Genomic DNA, 21,102 nt, shown 5'->3' with positions numbered 1-21,102 from the left:
TGACCTCCATACACATATAACAAACACATAAATAAATGTAATAAAATTAAATATGTAATTTTTGAATTACAACTCATTCATTTTTCTGATTCCAAGATTTGTCATTTATAAAAAAATAATTGTATATTTCTTAATCAAAGAAGTGTTATGGAAACTAAATGAAATAAGGCACAACATAAGTTGTATGTAAACCCTGTTTCCTGCTTCCCTCTCTTGAATCACCTCTTGGGAGGAAAAGAGCAGAACCAGTTCTCATGATAATCTAGGAAGACAATGACGCAGGTCAATCAATAGTCAGTTATTGTGATGGAGTTAGCTCTCCCATGTACCAGGGACTGCGCTCACTGCTGGTGATACAGTAGTGAGAAAAATCAAGCAGGATTCCTGTCCTCATTAAACCCCTGGTTAGTGGACATTTGCGGCTGATCATGCAGCACTGTATCAAAGCCAAGTGCAAAGGCAATTAGCAAACTAAGCCCTGACGTTTGCCAGATTTTCTCATTTCCTAACTGAGCAAAGTAAAACTTTGATTCCAGATCCCAGATTAGCTTATCCTGAAAGAAAATATTACCTCCCCAATATAAGAATGAGAGCAGGGGGAACTAGACAGAGGAGGGGAACAGGAGGGCGTGTGAGGGGACCTAGTGGCTGATCTAGGTCTGAGATCTCAGGATCCTGGCTCCTGGCTGGCGTGCTTTCCGACATATGCCCACTGTCAATTCAGATCCCACCTGAGACTCCTGTCACTGCCACAAATGCATCTGCTTTTCGGTTTTCTATGCCAGTTGCCACAGGGACACTGGTGGGAAAACAGTGGTTCTGAGAAGGACGTGGCCTCACTAGACTTCTTATGTCACTACCGTCATCCAGCCCAAAGATTACTGACAACCACAAAGCTATATAGTTCTACCCCCACAATAGTGATGCCTGGTGGAACCATTCATTAGATAATCAAATTCAACATCCTCATTGATAGAGTAGCCCGTCATTCTGTGTAGTTTCCTGACTCAACTATGTAGTATCCATACCAAAGCAGAGCAGACTGAATCTAATAATCAGAGACTCCAAACTGAGGGTCATTCTGCACTTGTCCAAACTGGGCTTTGCCTTGACCTGCTGACCCATACTCCCTTCAAACTTCAGCTAAGCACACTCTTTAGTGAGGGCTTTCTTAGTCTCAACCTAATCCAGAGGTACTGTCCCACCGCCCTTCCCCTGACTGGCTTTATTCCATCCTTTCCTGCAAGTAGGAAGCTAAGGTCATTCTCCCTTGATCAGCCTTCCCACATGACTTAGGGACTTTCTGAAATTAGCAATGGTGTCTGAGTCACTCCCATGCAGTGTGTCTGTCATAGAGGAGACACTCTTCACGGATGAAAGAATGAGTGAGCTGAAGGCAAAGGACTCTAGGCTTAGCAATGGTGACATAAAGGGCACAGCAATGCTACTGGTGACAGGCCCTTATGGAGCACTCACTCTGTCCCAAGCATTATACAAATCACATTTGCTAAAGCATTAAACCCCCAGAAGAATCGTGAGGGATGAGAGCTAATAACACAGACTATCGATCCTGACTTACTGCCACGTGTCTAAGCATTTTGCAGGAATACTCATCAAAGCTCACAGGTGCTGGATGAATGATAATACAAGCATTTTCTTTTGTTAATGAGACTGTTGGAACTTAACCTCAGGAGAGATTATTTACTGTAGTTCACACATCTAATACTAAGTGGGGGACATGGGACTGCTATCCCTAAAGTCAGTGTGGCTAGAGTCCAGACTATTGCCTCCAAGCGCCCCTGTGGGTGTTTACAGCAACTGGAACTGGATAGTCCATGCTCAGTTCAGCCAACCAAAGTTCTGAACATGCACATGGCTATGTGAACAACAGCTCAGACTTGCTGCCACTTAAGCCCAGGGGCAGAGATAACAGATAGTTTGGTTGTACCAGTTGAGAGATGGGCAATACAACAAAGCAACTTAGCACAAACATAGAGATGTGACTGGGAGGGCTCTGAAAACACCATACGCTCTGAATTCCTAAGTCATAATCCTCTGGTACAGTGTTTGAAATCCAGCCCTGCTGACAGCAAAGGACAGACTAAACATTGCGTGACAACACACAAGCAGAGGACCGGCTGTTACGGGAGATGGGCTTACTGCTGCCTTTAGCCTCTGGCTCCTCGCATTTGGAACAAAGGAGAATCTGAGATGCTAATGCTCTGGGACCATCACATGTATGCTTGAATCACAGTGAACCTTGGGGTGAGAAGTGACCTGAGGCTTATGGTCCCCAACTGCAGAAACTTTGGAAACTGAAGACAAGACTGAAGGAACACAGATGTAGTGACAATGTCTATATCTCTCAATTTGGGGCTTAGATTCATGAGATTTACTTCGGTGTATGAGCTTGGGCAAATCATGCAGCATTCTCAGTTTTATCAGTGATAGACAGGAGCAACAGTTTCCACGTCCCAGGCCTGAGAAAACAAATGATAATATGACCGTGAGGCTCTGGTAAAAGTAGAAAACGTTACTGGGCACTTCTCATTCCAGGCACTGCTTGAGGAATTTTTAAATGCGTATCAGTTTACCCAACCCTCCCAAGTACCCTACAAGAAAGGAAGATGAAAATGAACATGCACTCCTGGGACACAAAGAACACCAAGGTTAGAAGTGCTCAGTGCACTGACTGTCCCACATATTGTGCGCTTCTTGGGAAAGCCAAGCATGACCTGGATGCTAGCCGCATCCCTCTGCCCCTGAGGACACAGCACAAGATGGAGAGCAGGCTCGCTCTGGAGCCATGTAGATGCTTTTATCAGCCTGGCGTTTCCGTGTACTGCTGAATTTCCCCAGGCAAACTGGCTAGCCCTCTGAACTGTAGCTTTCTCATTTATATCCAAAGCGATAATCAGTTGAGCTGAGTGGTAGCAATGAAGGTGGACTGAGATAAGACCTACGTTAGTAAATACTCAGCCGTGAGGTTTCTACCACTTAATTGAGATGCCTACATCTAGACAGACCATACTTGCAGCTCCACCCTCACTTCAGACTTTGCAGACCAACATACATTCTCCAGAAAAACAAAAAGCAAAACAAAACAAAGCATCTACACGGAAGAGATTTTTTTGGGGGGATGCATTAACACCTTTCTACTGAATCTTTGTGTCTGTGCAGCCTCTAAACTAGCTAATCTCTGTACTATGTGGGCTACAGTACCTTATTTTTCGTCAGCCACATTTCCACATTCTCTTCCTTCCTTCCTTAGATCTAGACCAAGTTTCTCACTTAAACATAGACAACCTTGTCCACAAGCCAAAGTGATTCCATCAGCTAGCCAACCGATATTTTACAAGAGCTTAATCCAGCCACACATCTCCAATCAGACTTCCTAATAAGCACACAGTGCACACTAGCCCTTGCAGTCTGTGGCAGGTGGGAGAACTGGCTGGAAGATCCTGGGACCGAAAGGCTGGCCTCACCCATCGAAGGCCACAGCATTCTCCAGAGCGGGCTCTACACCTCACCTGTGCAGCAGAGTACAGCAGGCCCTGGTGGAGTGGGCACAGGAGAGGGTGTCAGCACAGGAAAGCAGGCCCGGCACTTGCCAGCTGCTGAGCTCTCAGGGTTGAGAGGTGCTGGAGAGCGGACCCTGGAGAGTTAACTCTGGTGGTGTGGGTGCAGGACTGACCAACTCACCTACAACCCAGGCCCAGACCTGGAGCGTTGAGTTGGCCCACCCCAAAATCTACATCATGTGTAAACAGTTGGGGCCTGTGAAAGGGTCTGTCCTGTTGGCTCAAAGCTGCGGGATCTCCATGACACAGGGCAAATACAGGATACAGTATTGATGGTGTGGAAGAAGCCAGAGACTTTGAACCAGACCAATGACTCACTGCAATGAACATTTGTAAATAAAGATACCAAGTTGGGGGGGATCGGGGTGCTACTTATGGTCGGATTGCTGTTTTTACTGTTTTTCTTGTTTTGCTGCTCTAAAAACTGGGTGTGTCTTATGGTCAGGTGCATCTTAAGTCAGATGCATCTACAGTCCAAAAAATACGGTATTTGCACAAAAGGGTACACTGTAGCATACCGCAGCTTCCATAGCAGGTTTTTTTTTTTTTAATTTTCTTGTTTGCTTTTTGTTTTGTTGTTGTTTCCTCTTTTGATTTTTGTATTATTTTTTATTTTAATTTTATTTTTTGTTTTCTCATGGAGGACAGGTTGCCAGGGTGGAGGGTGGATATAAGGGAACGGAGAGATGAGTGGTGATGGGGTGCAGGATGCGAAATTCACAAAGAGTCAACAAGAAGTTTAGAGAGCCCCATACAGTGGAAAGACCCATACAGTGGGAAGACCCATACAGTGGGAAGACCCATACAGTGGGAAGACCCATACAGTGGGAAGACGTCCCACTGAGTACGGCTTTCTCTGTCTCACTCTGCCCCCACCCATATGGATGATGTTCTACAGCTTGAAGCGAAAACCTACCAAGGAAGTGGAGAATCTATTATTGTTTTCATTTATTCTTGTTTAGGAAAAACAGATTTCTAACTGACTTCTATGTTAAAGATACTTGGCTGAAAGAGAAAAGTCACCAATAGTGTATCACAAATGCAAAAGCAAAGCAGCACTGTAGAGTGGCCTCTTCGTGTGTGTTAAACTGATTTTTTTTCAGAATTTGAAATGGAAAAAATAACCTTAAGAGTAAAATTTATTTGAATATTTAGTAGAAAGTTGAATTTGACTGGGAAAATGGCCTGACTTAGAATGTACAACATTAACAGAAGTTCCCCAGTGGCAGAAAGAAAACCCCACATGTGCAGGATCTAGGCAATAATATATGTATATATGTAAATAAATGTACATGTGGGCACAGTGCAACATGTAGAAAGGAACACAAGAAAGGCTAAACATCTTTCTTCTTGTTTCTTCCTTGAGCATGGCTATTGACAAACTGCAACTAACCCCCCTAAATGACCAACAACCACCCACCCTGCCTATTGGGGCTCTAGCATTTATATACCTTTTGAAAAGTTCCCAGAATTCCAAATGTCAGACGATCGCAGAAACTATCTGCAGCTGGCAAAACCATGCCTGTGCTAGAGCAGGAGGCAAACATAGCTGCTGCGAAGCAGCCCCACAACCCCACACCTGGGATTAAAGCAAAAACGTGTTCTTATAGTATTTCTGTGTATTTTAAAGAAGCCAAATTTCCAGCATTCTCACTACAGCTATCTGATTTTTAAAAACAACTGTCTTTCTTGACTGGTATGCGACGTGACACAGATTAATGCAGATGACCACTAAGCAATATTTGAGAGGAAATCTCCAAATTTTCAAATATCAGTCACTCTATTGTCAAGTGATTCAAGAGCAAGACCCCATGGAGTCTTCTCAGATGTGGATACGTGCAGATGACCTCATAGTAGGTGCTTAGCAGTTCCCTCTTGTCCCAGTTATCTGTCTAAATCAGTTACCTCACCCTAGTGCTGACAGATGCCCCCCTCTACTCCTGGGGAAGAGGGACAGTCTGCTGTCCTTGGACAGAAAGGACACACCAGGCGATTCTCTTCTCTTAAAAGGAACTAACTACTTGTTTAGATTAGAAATGGTAAAGCTCTTGGTAGTTTGCCACAGATCTAAAGGCTTGTTTAATGGCTTATATCATCATCGTTGTCATCATCACCATCATCATCATCACCATTTTATCGAGGTCAGTTATGGTTTAAGAACATGAACCCAAAAGAGCGCATTAGGAACCAGGAAGTAAAAGAGATAGAAATGAAGGTGTTGGGAAGCCATTTGCTGAACAACCACTAAATCCCAGGCCAATTTAAAATACCTTTCAGTGATATAGTGACATTTATTTTTCATTATGTTCTAGAAGGTCAATAGTATTGGGTCTACTAAACAATGGATGGAATTCAATTCTCGCAACAGTAAGGGTTTTTACCAGTGTCCTCAGCACATCCGAGGGGCAAAGCTGAGCTGCTTTGTGGACTTCTTCACAGCCGAAAGTTTGCCGAATACAGCAACGCCTGTGACAGAAGGAAAAGCAAAGTTGCTGTGGTTCCCCCAGCCAGGATCCTGGCATGCCTTTTAAGGTATGTGGGAATCGGGGTGATTGATCCAACTTTGGAGAGAGTTTGCAACTTATCTGTCAGAATCTCCTGAAACTTGAAATATTCTCAGACTAACTTGAAAATGGCGGCTACTCTTGAATGTGCCTTCTCTGAGTCCCTTTACTATAATTTCTACTACCTGTGCCATCTAAGAACCCCCTCTAGGACCGTCCAGTCCTCCCTGCTGGTCAGCAACCCAATGGCTAAGTCATTGCTCATATTCAGTTTACCCACCCTCATCCAAATATTTGGCCAGTCGATTCTGACTAAGGTCATCTTCACTTATTGGTTGCCAATAATAATTCTGAATATGTTCCTGACCCCAGCTTCCTTCCTCCTCTTTCTCTATGGCAAATGGAAGAGTTCTGAGTTGTTGTTGTTGTTGTTTTGCATTGGTCTTTGATTTTGGTGAAGGGAAAAAAATGGGCATAGACAAAGAGGCAGGGGGAAGATAATAAATTTATGACAAGAGGCAGAGATTGGTCTGCATAAAACAAGTGGAGGGTCTGGGGCGATGGCTCAGTGTACAAGAGCCCTGGCTGGACGGGCTTGAGGACCTGAGTCTGGATACTCAGCGCCCGTATAAAAAGACAGGTGTGACCTGTGACCCCAGAGTCAGTTGTCTGATGAAGCCCTGGCTCTTCATCAGAATTCACGTATTTGAGGCATTCCCCAGATCCCTTTCAAGGCCTTCTGATCCCAGATGTCAGCTAACAGGCCAGGTCAACCCCCTTTCTGGAACAGACTATGACAAATGACTGTCTCAGCCACACTTTTCAGATCTCTGAAGGTCACAGGGCTCTAAGTGGGGGTAAGCAACACCACTTGGAACCCTCCCTGTGGACCGTCTTCTCACTCACAGCCCTGCTTCCACCTTCTGCCTCTTGTCAGGAATTTACTCCACTGTCCTCTCTCAGACATCCTGCATGCGTAACACTTGAGTCTGTTTCTTGGGAGACTACAACATGTGACAAGATCTGATAACCTCGCAGTGGGGAAGGCGAGACATTGGCCCTATCTATTCTTAACTCACCAGTGGTTTTTGTTTATTGTGGTTTTGTTTGTCTTTGGTTTGTTTGTTTGTTTTTCTGAGAGTAGATACAGGAAAGTGTATTACCTGAGCATTACCTGAGACCCTCTAGGATAGTAATTACACCATTCAAGCCCACCAGCTCAATCACCCAATTATTGCTGTTCCCATTTTGCAGATGAGTAAAGTAAATCACCTGATGGCTCCAAGTTCTGCCTCAGGTCCCATATTTGGGGATGGACCTGGCTCGTGGTCACTTCATACTGCTGCTTATACCCATGAACCCGCCTATCTCTTATCCATCAATGTAGTAAACAGGGATAGAAAGAGAAATAGCTTGTGTTCCACAGGACTGGATTCATCATAGAAAATTTCTGGTGAATTTTGACTCATGGGTGTGTTCAGAGACCACTAATGTAGATGGCAGTTTTTGTCACACTGAAGCCACTTTGGTAAGTGCATTTCAGAGGCCCTGGTGGGCCTTGTGAGCATCTGGCATGGCCACCTAGGCAGAGAGAGGGAGCAGGCAAGGCTCCAGCCTTTTCCAGGGTCTGGGGCCAAAGCTCTGTGAGCTGCACTTCCTGAGATCTGGGCAGGAATCTGCCTGGGCACGGGAGCCTCCTACCTAAAACAGGCATCCAGGGATTCCTCAGGAAGTGGAAGGTTTGGGGAGGCACCGGAAAGGGGAGGGGAAAGCTACCAGGGAGGAGGTGAGCAAAGCCCCCTCCCTCAAAGCATTGTGCTTTGCTTCCTCCAACAGGATGCCAGGAGCACCGCAGAGCCAGACTCTTTAGTCCTCATCTGCAGCACAATGACTTGCGTTGGCCTTTTTCTTAGGCCTTGCTCAGAGCAACAGGATGCGGGTTCTGCCAAGAAAGAAGGAAGGCAGGAGGCAGGAGGCAGGCCAGGGAACCAACAGGAGCTGGGTTTGTCTGGGCCCCCAGGCTGACCCTGGACCCTGCAAGCCCTAGGATTGTCTGCATCCAGCTGGGCACCCTGCAGCTGCAGGAGAATCCGGTGTAAGCTGCAAAGCTCCAAGAAGCTGATCTATAACTGCTAGCCATCTGAGTGGCCTCCCACCAGCCTTTACCTTAACCCAGTTTTCTTTGAACAAGTGATTTCAGTTCAGAGTGGAGCGTTCATTCCATTTCTACACCCAGTGTTAAAATGAAGAATATATACTTTGCAGTTTTTTTTTTTTAACTTGCTTTGCTGTCTAGATATTTTCTGTGCTCACCCAAGACCTACAACACTAAAACCTCCCTAACCACCTCCTTCTTACTCTCCTCCTCTCCCCCTATCTCCACACGTGTGCAGAGGGCGCCTCCTTCTTACTCTCCTCCTCTCCCCCTATCTCCACACGTGTGCAGAGGGCGATGGGGGAAGCTTACCAGTGGCAAAGATGAGGGGGAGTGACTTAAGCTTGAAATACTGGAATCAATATTGCATTCTACTGCAGAGAAATAGAAAAGGCCAGTGGACTTTAATGAATGTTTCTTAGTTATCAGGAACTCCGTGTATATGCCAGAAACTGTCCTTGGGCTGAATCCCACAAAGCTAACCCAGAAACTCAGGGTTCAGCAGGTCCTGAACTGAGTAGCCCCCAACCAAGAAGTTTCAGATCACCCACGTCTGTAGAGACAGTGTCCAGAAAGCCCTCCTAAAGAGAGGCTATCCTGGCCAAGTGGGTGGAGGAGGTAGACAGAGGAAAGGGAGTCAAAGGCTGCCTGCCTTGGGGGGACTAGCTGCTAAAGAGAATTGTATTCTTTGTAGACTAACATTGTAGTTTGCCTTCTAAAACTATTCCAAAACCACAGTTGTTACTATATCTTACTTAATGTTTGTGCTGTGGTGTGTGTGTGTGTGTGTGTGTGTGTGTGTGTGTGTGTGTGTGTGTGTTAGTGTGTCTATAGAGGTCATAAAACAAATTATGGGAGTCAGTACTCTCCTTCCCCCACGTGGGATCTAGGGATCAAACTCAGGTCAAGCTTGACGGCAAATGCTTTTATCTGCTGAGCCATCTCGAAAGCCCAAGATCATATATATATATTTTTAAAGCACACTGGTCTTTCTCTCTGTGTTTTCTGCTTTTAATCCAGACGTGGGATGCAGAGACAAAGTGGTACCAGGGCCCGAAGGAGTTTTGGGTGGTGGGTCGTGGATAAGAATATGAAAGGAAAGAGGCTCCTAACCCTGAAAAGCTCCTACCATCTGAAGGTCCAGTCTTGGACCAAGGGGTCTCACTAGGTCTTTCCTCATTCCATCACTCAGGATGCTTTTGGAGATTCCTCAGAAGAGGTGAGAACCTGGAAGGGTGGGGGAGAACGAGAAAAATGGGGGGAGCCACCACTGGGTAAGTGTGTTCTGTCAAGCATGTTACACATGGTTTCTCTCAGTTTCATGAGGGCTCAGAACACAGCACCCCAAAAGTATAGCATTTTGACATGCCAGTACTTTGAACTGAAGGAGCCTCTGAGTACTCAGAAGTAAAGTCTCTGATACACCTGCCTGTCTTTTCTCCCAGGAGTAGAATTTCTCTTCCCCAAGGCTGTGGGAACTTGAATGCCCTTCCTCTAAAGCAAGCCAGAATTCTAAGGAGGATTGCTTTCTCCCTTCTCACGCCTTTTTTCAAAGTTGTCCCCCACACCCTTCGGAGGAAGGTGTATTGAACAGAGAGACTTAGTAACCCTGGCCTATCACCACACTTTTTGTCCAATCACATTTCTTCAAAGCTACATTTTCCTTATCCAACTGAAACATAGAAATGGACAGCTTGGGACTGGACAAACGGCTCAGTGATGAAAACTCCTTGTTGCTCTTCCTCATGACCCACGCTCAGTTCTCAGTGCTCACACTGGCTGGCTCACAGTTGCCTATTATTTTAGCATCAGAGTATCTGATACCTGTCCTGGCCTCTACAGGCCCAACTGCCAATCATATACACTACACACACACACACACACACACACACACACACACACAAAATAAAATAAAATAAAATAAATCTTTTTTAAAAATACACTTCCTGGTCTTTCGGTTTCTATTCCTGAAGGATCCCGTGTCATATAAAACTTGGATTGTATTAAAGCTATGCTGTTTATTCTCTTGCTCACTTGGCTTCTGCTGCCCGTATGAACCAGGTCACACCCTTTCCACCCCTAACATCTTTATCATCAAGACTCTTGGATGATGGTGGTTACACAATGTCATATCATTGTAAAGCGCAGCCCCAGGGCTCTTCCTCAATTCAGCCTCATTTAAACTCTTCCCTGGTTGGTTTTAGCATCTAATGAACCAAGATGTGTTGGATGTAGGTGACACTCAGCAGAGAGAGAACCCACAGCTCCAGGGATGACCTGCTGTCTATCAAGTAAACAAAAGGGTTGTTTTGTTGTTTTTTTTTTTCCTCAGAACATTAGCAATTCTTTTACAACTTGTTTGTTTGTTTGTGTTTTGTTTTGTTTTGTTTGAGACAGGGTCTCTCTGTGTTAGTCTTGGCTGTCCTGGACTCGCTTTGTAGACCAGGCTGGCCTTGAACTCACAATGATCTGCCTGCCTCTGCCTCCCGAGTGCTGGGTCTTCTACAACTTATATCCTAGTTTGTTTTCCATTGCCGTGAAAAACACGGAGGCCAAAAGTAACTTGGGAAGGAAGAGGTTTATTTAGTTTGCAGGCTGGAGCCCACCATCAGGGCAAGGAGTGCAAGGCAGGAAACTGCAGGGAGGAACTAGAGCTCAGGCCAGGAAGGAATGGTGCTCACTGGTTTTCTCTTCGTCCTTTGCTCAGCCTGCTTTCTCCTCCCAAGCCACAACACCTGCTCAGGGGTAGTGCAGCACTGCCAAAGTGCTCTGGGCCCTCTTGCCCCACAGACTTGCCCACAGGACAATCTGATCAAGGCATTTTCTCAGGTGAGAGGCCGGCTCCCCCGATCACCCCAGCTGATGTTGAGCCGACAAAATGTAACAAGAACAACTTGTAATTTCCTCTTTTGTTTTCTGTAGATACTACAGATGTTCTTTAGCAGTTGAAAAGGGGGGGATTTTGCTTCTTTAAGAGAAAGAGAGAGTTCTTCTAAAGTATAGCCTGTGTACCTCTAGCCTTGACCTTACCTAGGAGTTTCTTGACCTTACCTAGGAGTTTTGTTAGAAAGGCAAAACCCTCCCCACAACCTTCCAGGGTTAGAATAATGAGAGCAGCATGTGGTTCACGTCTACTTTAAGGCCCGAGTCTCATCATGTAGGGGATATCGCTTACAATCAGACCTGGGTTCACATTTGAGGCCTTACTATTGACAAATGGCGACCTTGAGACAGTTTCTGAATTCTTCTGGGATTTCTTTCCTTGTGACTAAAACCTAGGTAGGTGATTCTCTCTGAACAGCTTTGGAGAACTAAGTGAGCTCCCGTTGACTTCCATGCTGCTACCCAGTAATCTATGACTTGTACATCTTTTCCCCCATGTTTTCTTCCCTTAAACTTTTTTTCTTTCAAAAATTTGTGCACACTATAGAATCTGCTCTCTCAGGGAAAGGAAATGCTTTGGCACACTAAGCAAGGCCATTGGGTCTGTGTTTCCCAGTATGGCCACATCAGGAACTAAATAAAACAAAAACGTTCAGTTTCATAGGCACACTAGCCACACTGCAAGTGCTCAGTAGCTACAAGAAGCTGGTGACTGGGGTGGGGCCAGCACTGAGCGAGAATATTTCATCCTGTGGAGATCTGATGACTGTCGTGACCTTAGTACCCGTGGCTTCACCTGCACTGCTGCTAAGCCATGGCCAGCTGTGTACGTGTATACAGTAGGAGCTCAGTGAGTGCTCCGTGTCTTAAATGGTGCAACTTCAAATACAGAAAACAGAATTGGCATGAGAATCCCAAAGCTTGTTTTCTAATTCTTGATCTGCCTGTCGTGAATAGGTTATTTGCTTTCTATGAACTTCAGTTTCACTGCCTATAAACTTAAAAAGCAACAAAGCAATAATACATCACATTAAATACTTTTTTATTTATCTTGAGAATCTCATTAACCTTATAGCTTACAGGAAAACTAAGGAACTAGCTCATTCTTTCTTTCTTTCTTTTTTTTTTTTTTTTTTTTTTTTTTTTTTTTTTTTTGACAGGGCTCTGTTTTCCAGGTTGGCCTTTCAAACTCTTTGTGTAGTAGATAGTGACCTTGAACTCCTGATACTCCTGCTCGTATCTTCTGAGCCCTGGGATATCAGGCATGAGCAGCAGGCCCAGTTTATGGAGTACTAGAGATGAAACCCAAGCAAGCTCTCTGCAAACTGAGCTACTCCCTACCCTCAGTCCAGTTTTAAAACTGAAAGTTCCCAAACCCAGGAGCCAGTTTACTGCTGGGCAGACAGTGGCATTTGGTCATTCTATGGGTTCCCTATAGTTATAAAATGGCATGGTCCTGTACCATCCTGAGAAGGCAGCCGGGGTGGGGGGTGAGGGGTTAGGGCAGACAAGATCCCCTACACTGTTACAAACAGCAACAAATTATGGAAGAGTTCAGACACTGCAGTCAGCTATATACCTGGGCCTGATAGCATCACTTGATTGCTATGTGAACTTGAGAAAAATCTCTCACTTCTCTGAGATTTAGTTTCCCTCGGATAAAACAAAGAAAATCCCATCACTCTAGCACAAGTTGTTACTTCGTGTGCCATGAGGGTTAATCTAAGGAAGCTTTGCACAGCACAGAACCAGGTTGCAAGTTAATTTGGTAGATTCTGAAAGTCTGCAGGGTCACCTCTTAGGGAGGCCTGGGATCAGGACAGTCACCGCCAAGGCATCTGCCGAAAGTCAGGTGACTTGCCCAGGAGCCCTCCAGTTCCTCACTAGGACTCTGGCCCCCCCCCCCCCCACACACAGTCTTAGCCTCAGACTGGTGCCTATAAAGCAGGGCGGCACAGGCTGGTTAGAGAGTGCATGTCAACTCTTGTGCTCCTGTTGAGATGAAGTGGCCAACACAGCCACGCAACAAGTTCACTGACACACAAACTAGTTCTCATTGCCAAAGAAAGGTTTTGGCAGTGCTCTGGTATAAATAAAGAGGAAGGGGGTGGGGTGGGGAACGAAAGAAAAAAAATGCCCCGTGTTGCTGAGACAGCTCTGTATTTAGACAATTAAATTTGGAAAAGCAAGACAGTTCCTGTAATCACCTCCCACACCCCCTACTCAGAGAACAAAAGGCTTTGTTGAAAGTATTCATGCAGATATTAATACCGACACTTTAATGAGCCCCTCAGCAGGAATTACAGCCAGGGGAGCTGCAGCAGTGGGAAGGACACAAAGGTGGTTCTCAAACATTAGTCACTTGCAGGCTAACCCCAGAGTCATGTAGCTGCCTACACTTAATGGTCGATTCACAAGTATTCCTTGACACAACTGTGGCTAGAAAGAGACAGCTCACCATGGAAAGTACAGAGAAGGGAGTGTTTGCGTTTATGAAAGACCGTCACTCCTGGGGAGAGTTTTGAGGCGGCTGGGGTTAGAAATCAGTGGCTGGGTTGATGGTGGCAGAATATCTAGCACTGCCCAACTCTTGTAGTGTGCCAGGCAGGGCAGTGAGCGCTGTCCCTATCTACTGGGCTGAATCCTCACTTGGACCCTGGGGAATGTATTTGTGATGCCCATTATATAGTTGAGGAAACTGAAACTTAAGATATGTCTGTGTGTGTACGTATGTGTGCACGGGTGCGTGTGTGTGTGTGTGTGTGTGTGTGTGTGTGTGTGTGTGTGTTTCCCTTCTTTTGAAAAAGTTTACATAAAAGGTCAGAGCTCAATCCTCAGGCCTACCACCTGGCTGTACCCTGTCTTCTCCTTTGTACATGCTGATTTAGACAACATGGTCTAAGAGAGACCAGGAATGAAAGAAAATGGATTCGTAAATGTGAATGGAAGACTATCGCCCCAGCTGCTCAAGACCGGTACTTAGGCAGATGACAAGTTCAAAGCCAAGCTGGGCAATTTAATGAGCTCCTGTCTCAAAATAAAAAGGGCTGGGGATGCAGCTTAGTGGTAGATTACTTGGCAAGAACGCACGCGCTATAGATTCAATTTCCGGGACGGAAGGAGAAGTGAAAAAGGAAATGAGAAGCCAGACTTGGCTCAATTCTTCTCTCTCATACTTAACTACTAGCTAAAATAAATAAATAAATAAATGAAAAAATTAAACTATCTTTGACTCAGTTTTCCTGCCTTTAAAATGGGGCTGGTGTTCCTTATCTCACTGAATAATGTGTCTGTGTGTTTCCCGGAGCTCAGGAGGAACTCAGTAACTCAGCTGGCCCGCTCCCTCCTGCCGTTCCTTCCATACTGTCTGGCTTAGTCCTTGAAACAACTCATTAAATGTGATAGTCTCATTCTACCAAGGAGGAGTGAGAGACCAAGAGAGGGAAACTAAGAAGCTGCAGACTGCCGGCAAGTCAATGTCTTCACCAGACTCCAAATGCTCACCCATCTTTCTGCAAAGACTGAGCCTGCCCATTATGGGTAAACAGGAAAGGGCAAGGCTGAGGGATCAGAAGGGCCTGAGCTGTTTCACTCTTCTTTGGCTGCTCCACTGGAGGGCTGTTGAGAAAATTATCCCAATCATGCTAATGAGCAATTGAGTGTGGACTTTCTCTGGGGAAAGATAGCCAACAAAAGCTTTCCTTGGGGCTGGCAGCCAAGAGCTGAGGGTTGTCACAGCTGGTACTACCCCCAGGGGCTCTGGGCTAGAAGAATCAACCCAATTGCCTCCCCACAGGAGTGAATGGGGGCTCATAAATTGTAACCATATAGCTTATGGAAAAATGGCTCCTGCACTCCCTGGTGAAGTGCTTTCAAGGCCATCTGGTGCTGAACGGAATCCTAGCAAAAGCTGAGTGTGTACTAGTTCAGGGAAGGCTCGTGCCAGAGCTGTGCTGGTTTGGCAGTCAGGTGGGAACCCAGCTTCTATCCATGCGGAGCATGGGATACAGTCCTCAACCACTCTGGGCCTGGCCTCTGAAGAGGAGTTAACAGGGTTTATGTCACAACAAAGGGGCTGGGCAGGTGAAAAGAAAGTTGCTCACTTTTTTGCTTGTGTTCCCAGGGTCATACGTGTATTGGGCAAATTCTATATAGCTGCAGCTTCAAACCTTATGCAAAGATCTTAATGAACAGCCTGGCACACAGTAGGCCCTCCCCAACTTGGGTGTTGTTCTGTTAGAAGAGGTCTCTCAGGACTGGAGAAATTAATGTAGTTCTCACTGAAAAATGAATTGACTGCTATTTTCCTCATGGGAAATGACAGTTTCCTGACTCAAAGACTGGTGGATTTGAGTAAGAAAGAAAAAAAAGTTTTCTTGGTGGCATGGGCCCTCTGTTCATCTGTTTGGTAGCCCTCCCACCCGCTACCCCTGTTCTACAGAAGTGTGCTTCCTCTTTTTCCTCCTACCCACACAGTCCCTTCATTAAGCAGGTGTGGAGCCCGAGCATCATTGCAAAGTCACTGAGTTGTCTTTTCTAAGCCTCTGGGGATTGCCTGACAAAGACCACTGAGTTATCAACCTGACCTATAGTCCTCCCCCTGCCCCCACTGCCCAGCCAGCCTCACCTCCCTCACACTGTGGAGTGCTGGCTTCTCTCCCCGCAGTGCTGCCTGGCACTCAGTAGGAAGGTAGTATGGTCCTCCAGCTGTGGGTTTGAACCTCCATTGGGTCGAGTCTAACACATTAGCATGGCAGTCTAGACTCATTGTTAGCTCAGTGTCTTTGAGACATCTGTTCTTGTTTATTTGTGTAGTGCCTTCTGCCTGGAAAGCCCCTCCACCCCTCCATGCCTTTCCCACCTGAAACTCTGCTTTCCTAGAGCCAAATGCCATTTTGTTGTCTAGGATTTTGCCTGTCACTTGTTTGGGTACCATTGCCCATATCCGCCCCAGCTGATCTCAGGGATGATGCCAGCCTTAGCACTCACCCTACTGCATTGTCTTGCATTTCCACTGGGATGCAAGCTTTGGAGGAAATGGGGACATTGTCTTAACCAACATCTAAGATGGTGGTCAATCCCCAGAATGTCTCATCCTTCCAGCCATGCATCAAAAGTCACGGGTGCCAATAAGTCCATCTCAGTGAGGTTTCTCCTACACCCCGTATATCGCCATCCCAGCACCCTAGTAGCTCCTCAGCTCTCAGACAGACATGACAGCGGAGACAGTCCAGGCTCTTCTCGTCCTTCTCTACAGCCTTCTAGGTGAGTGAGTGGCAGTGGCCACAGGCCGGGACTCAAAGCCAGCCTGCTTATTTGGGGTTTCTATCATTCTTCCCTTGGGACTCATAGTCCGCCATTTTGACTCACAAGATGGCTGCCTTGTGAGCTGTGTGGTAAACTCTTACTTTGTTATTGCCCTGGTGCAGATCACAGTTCCATACCATTCATCTTCCTCCTGATTGTTTTGTGATCCATGTCCTATCAACAATCTAAGTCTTAGTTTCCTTGGCTTTAAAGGCAGACAATAATTACCTCTTGGGGTTGTGGAGAGTGTAACAGCAATATTAAAATGATATATTGGGTAGGGGGCTAGAGAGATGGCTCAGCAGTTAAAAGCAATGGCCACTCTTACAGAGAACCCAGGTTTAATTCCCAGCACCCACATGGTGGCTCCCAACCATCTGAAACTCCCATTCTAGGAAATCCAATGTCTCTGGGCTCTGAGTGTCCCTGCACTCATATGCACCCACCCACACACAGATAGATACACATGTATGCACATAATTAGAAACTAATAAAGGACATATTTTAGCATAGTATTAATGTGACAGGAGTAGGATGTGAATAGCACACACCTATAGAAATAGTGCCTTACAGAGAAGACCCCCCCCATGCCCTCAGCCCTGGAAAACCCCCCACCCTATACTCTATTCACTACTCCCAACCCCCAGCCCCTTAGCCCCCACCCAGACTCCTGAGATTCAACACCACTTACTCTGAGAGTGTTTCACATCACAGAGAAGGTTAACTATCGCTCTCTTTCTCCACTAGCCAGAGTCAAGATCAGGAGATCTGCCTCACTTTTATTACTGTGCACTGAGTATAGTGGTGACTGTGTGATATGTGCCCACTACATCTCTTGATAATACTTTGGATTTTAATATATTGCTATTGCATATTAACATTTTAGTATATAACATGTACTTCAATATATTTAACAGATATTAGTATCTGTTAAATAACAGTGAGGTGCCTGTGTAGAAGTAGGTACCATTTAGAAGAGCCGTCCTAGTCAATTTCTTTCTTATGTCAAGAATTGTGTGCTGGACCTGAGTAATCAGAGTAAATGGAGGCCCAGCTCCCATTGATGCAATCAGAGCAGAAGACAGAAGCATGCAACTGCTGCAGCCTTGATACTGATGTCTGGTTCCTACAGCTACTGCACTCTATTATTAAGCCTGCCCAATATATCGTGTGTGTGTGTGTGTGTGTGTGTGTGTGTGTGTGTGTGTGTGTGTACAAAAAAGTCATTTAAGCTTTTCTATACTCCATGATGTGTATTACCAAATAAAAATACAGCCACCACCAGAGTTGGGAAACAAAACAAAAGAGGCAAACAAAATGAGTTTACTATTTATCAGGCAGAAGGGAGTCACATCACCCAATATACTAGTTTAGTTGGTGCCCTGAGACAGAAATTGAGAGGCCCATGTGATAAGGGAAAAGGAAATGAGATTACTACATAAAGCAACGTTCTTAGTTAGCAAATATATTCATTTCTTTTGTCAGTGCTATGATAAAGCGCCTGTCAGAAGCAACATAAAGAAGAATGGTTTGCTTTAGATGATGGTTTAAAAGGATACAGTCAGTCTTGTGCAGAAGTCACAGCAAGAAACCCGAGACAACTGGTCACATCACAACTGCTTACTCAAGAAGAAGAAAGAGACGAATGCTGTAGCTCAGCTCATTTCCTTCCCTTTCCTTTTTATTCAGTCTAGGACCCCAGCGTATGGGACAGTGCCACCCGTAGTTGAGGTAGGTCTTCCCTGCCCAGTTAAATCTCTCTGGAAATGCCCTCACAGCCAGACTCCAAACCCAGTCAGTCGGTTGACTGTGAAGATTAGCTGCCCCAGGTCCTGAACTAGACTTTGTATCATACTAGTTTGGCCAAAATGCTGGGAGAGCTCTCAAGGAAGTCCACAGTGGTCGCATCAATTCTGGTGTGTCCAGAGTCCAAGGACAGTGATTTCTCATGTGGGTAGCCCAGATCCCTGTGGCAATGGATCCCAACAGTTTGTTTCCTGCCTCCAAGTCATAGACAGAACTATAAGAAATCAAATATGAGTCTTTTCTATGAAATACTAGAAAAATTGTGTTTAGGACAAGGAATTAAAGTATTTTTATCTCTCCCACCTTGTAAGACTTTTAGCCATCCCCACCCAGTGAAACCTTTGTTTACACAGAGGCCCACTGCTCTGGACGAAGATTTTGCTACCTAAGCAGTAACCCTTTTCTCCTAGGAGCAGCGACTCCTTCCTCCTCCTTCCATTCCCTATATGCCAACTATTTTCAGACTCTGGATAAGACTGAATAAAACAATGGGAAAAAGATACAGCTACCACCTGAGTTAGAGCAAAGTCCAAATGTACTTCCTGCCTCAACGTGTTGACTCTTCCGGAACTCTCTTTGCTTTGTCCAGGTATTTCACCTGGAGTAGCAGCCCCTCTGCAAACCCAGATTTATTTCTGGCATAACTCAAATTCTTCTGTCACTCAGATAAGAAATAAACATTGGTTTCAAAGTTCCAAAACCCCCCCATCCCCTTGGGTAAACAAGGACAAAGGGGGGTCTGGGTACCATGGCAGGAAAACTGAGGTAAGTGTACCATCCTCAGGAACAAACAAACACAAACCAGATGAAATTCAGCTTCTCTACAAACTGCTCGAGCGATGCAAGTGAACGGCATCATTTCATCATGGCTTTTCTTTAATGCGATGAAAAGGGGACTTCGCAGAGCAAAGATATGCAAAACCCAATGAAAACACAATTCTCTTAAATCGTTCAAACTTCCCTTTTTAGGACTCACTTGAAATGACTGTACAACTTCAGCTGATTTTTTTTAAAATTGCAAACCGTATTAGCATAGGCTCAGTATTAACAGTAACAAGAAGTAATACAGTGTTTCACCTAGAATCACTTAGGTTGAAAATGAGAAATTAAGTGCTAAAAAGTTTTTTGTTTTTTGTTTTTTTAATTTCAAGTATCACTATACAGTGAAAGAAGGCTAATTTTGGATGCATTTCTCACCTTACTGTTAAATATACAAACTATAACACTTTTTAATACAATTTCCATATAAAATATTTCTAATAAGAACCAGCAAGTGGGAAGTTGGGAAACATTAACTGAGAAATTTACTAGACCAGTGTCTCAATTTATGATTTATGTCCCTCCTCCTGTACAGCCCATGCTGTCTTCATTTTGGTCCCCACATTAAACTTAAATGCTTTCACTTAGAGGAAACAGCATGAAGTATACTGACCATTGACTGACCAAGAAAGAAGAGAAGGCTGGTGTTTTGAGGAAAATGCAAATGACATAAACACAAACTGCCAAGTGTGCTTTCTTTACAAAGGAGCAAGCACTGCACCCATTTCACCAAAAATCAAGGATCCAAGGCAAAGGCCCTGGATGCTTTACTCACCGCACAGAGCCTCCGCTAGCCTGCGGAGCGCAGCTGCTGGGAACTTCTTTGCGATTCCTCATATAAAAACCTAATACAAGTGAAAAAAGACTGAAATCATTTATGGTGTAACTAGCTTTCTGGAAATACTCAGAGTTGCCAGTAAAGCACAAGAAAAAAGAAAAGAAAGAAAGGGAGGGAGGAAGAAAGAAAGAGAGAGAGAGAGAGAGAGAGAGAGAGAGAGAGAGAGAGAAAGGGAGGAAGGAAGGAAGGAAGGAAGGAAGGAAGGAAGGAAGGAAGGAAAGCTGGGCAGACTCAGTGGCTTCCTACAAAGACACCTTTCATGGTTTCTGTAGGATTTTCATGATGACACGCCAACTTGAGATGCCCAACCTCAGACATCTCAGGGATACAGAACATTACTATGCTGACTATACCCAATGCCAGTTTTCATCCCAAGTAGTTACACGATTTCATGGCTTACTGTCAGGAAAGTAAAATGAATACAATTTCCCTTTAGGAAAGTGTTTATTCTGTAATATACTAATAATATTGTGATGTCCGCTTCGGTAAGTACTGACACTATCACAAATAACTATCAGGCAGCTGTGATTGTTCTCAAGTACTGTTTCCTAAGTTACCTTTGTCAGAGTATTGTATCACAACAACATGAACAGTAACTGCTACAAAAGTTTTCTTGGGGTTAACTATAAGCAATCACTCTGCAGAGCCTAGGACCTTTTTGTGGCCTGAAGCTTCTGGGATACCAGTGTTATCAGTCTCCTGCCTCACAGCGTAGATTCTGAAACGCAGAAACTGCAAGTGATGTCTCTGAGGTCACACAGCCTATAATGTGTGGATCACCAGGCAGCCCATCTTCTTTTCTCCTTCCTGCAAGACTGGATATGTCCTGATGAGCATATGCACATTCTATCCTCACTCTTTGTGTAGCCCTGAGAATATTCTGGTATAAAAATAGGGATGATGTAGTCTGTCACCTGGGATTCTCTAAGTCCTCACTACTTGAAGTGTGGCCCACAGACCAGCAGTATCAGTGACACGGCAGCTGAAGATGTGGAACTTTGGAGCTGCCAAATCACAGGCTCATTAACAAATGTATGCACACTAAAGTTTGAGATATTTTGAATTAAAGGATGTGAAGGTGTTCTGAAAACTGAAAAGTCAGGTGTACCATGTTAACAATAATGTGATAAAAATGGGTAGCTGTGTTGCTATGCACAGAATTTCCATTCATAGTCTTTGCTGGCCACTTGCTGTCTTGACAATACAGGC

This window comes from Acomys russatus, chromosome 2, assembly GCF_903995435.1.
Source record: "Acomys russatus chromosome 2, mAcoRus1.1, whole genome shotgun sequence".
NCBI lineage: Eukaryota > Metazoa > Chordata > Mammalia > Rodentia > Muridae > Acomys > Acomys russatus.
Note: the sequence above shows the minus strand (reverse complement) of the source record.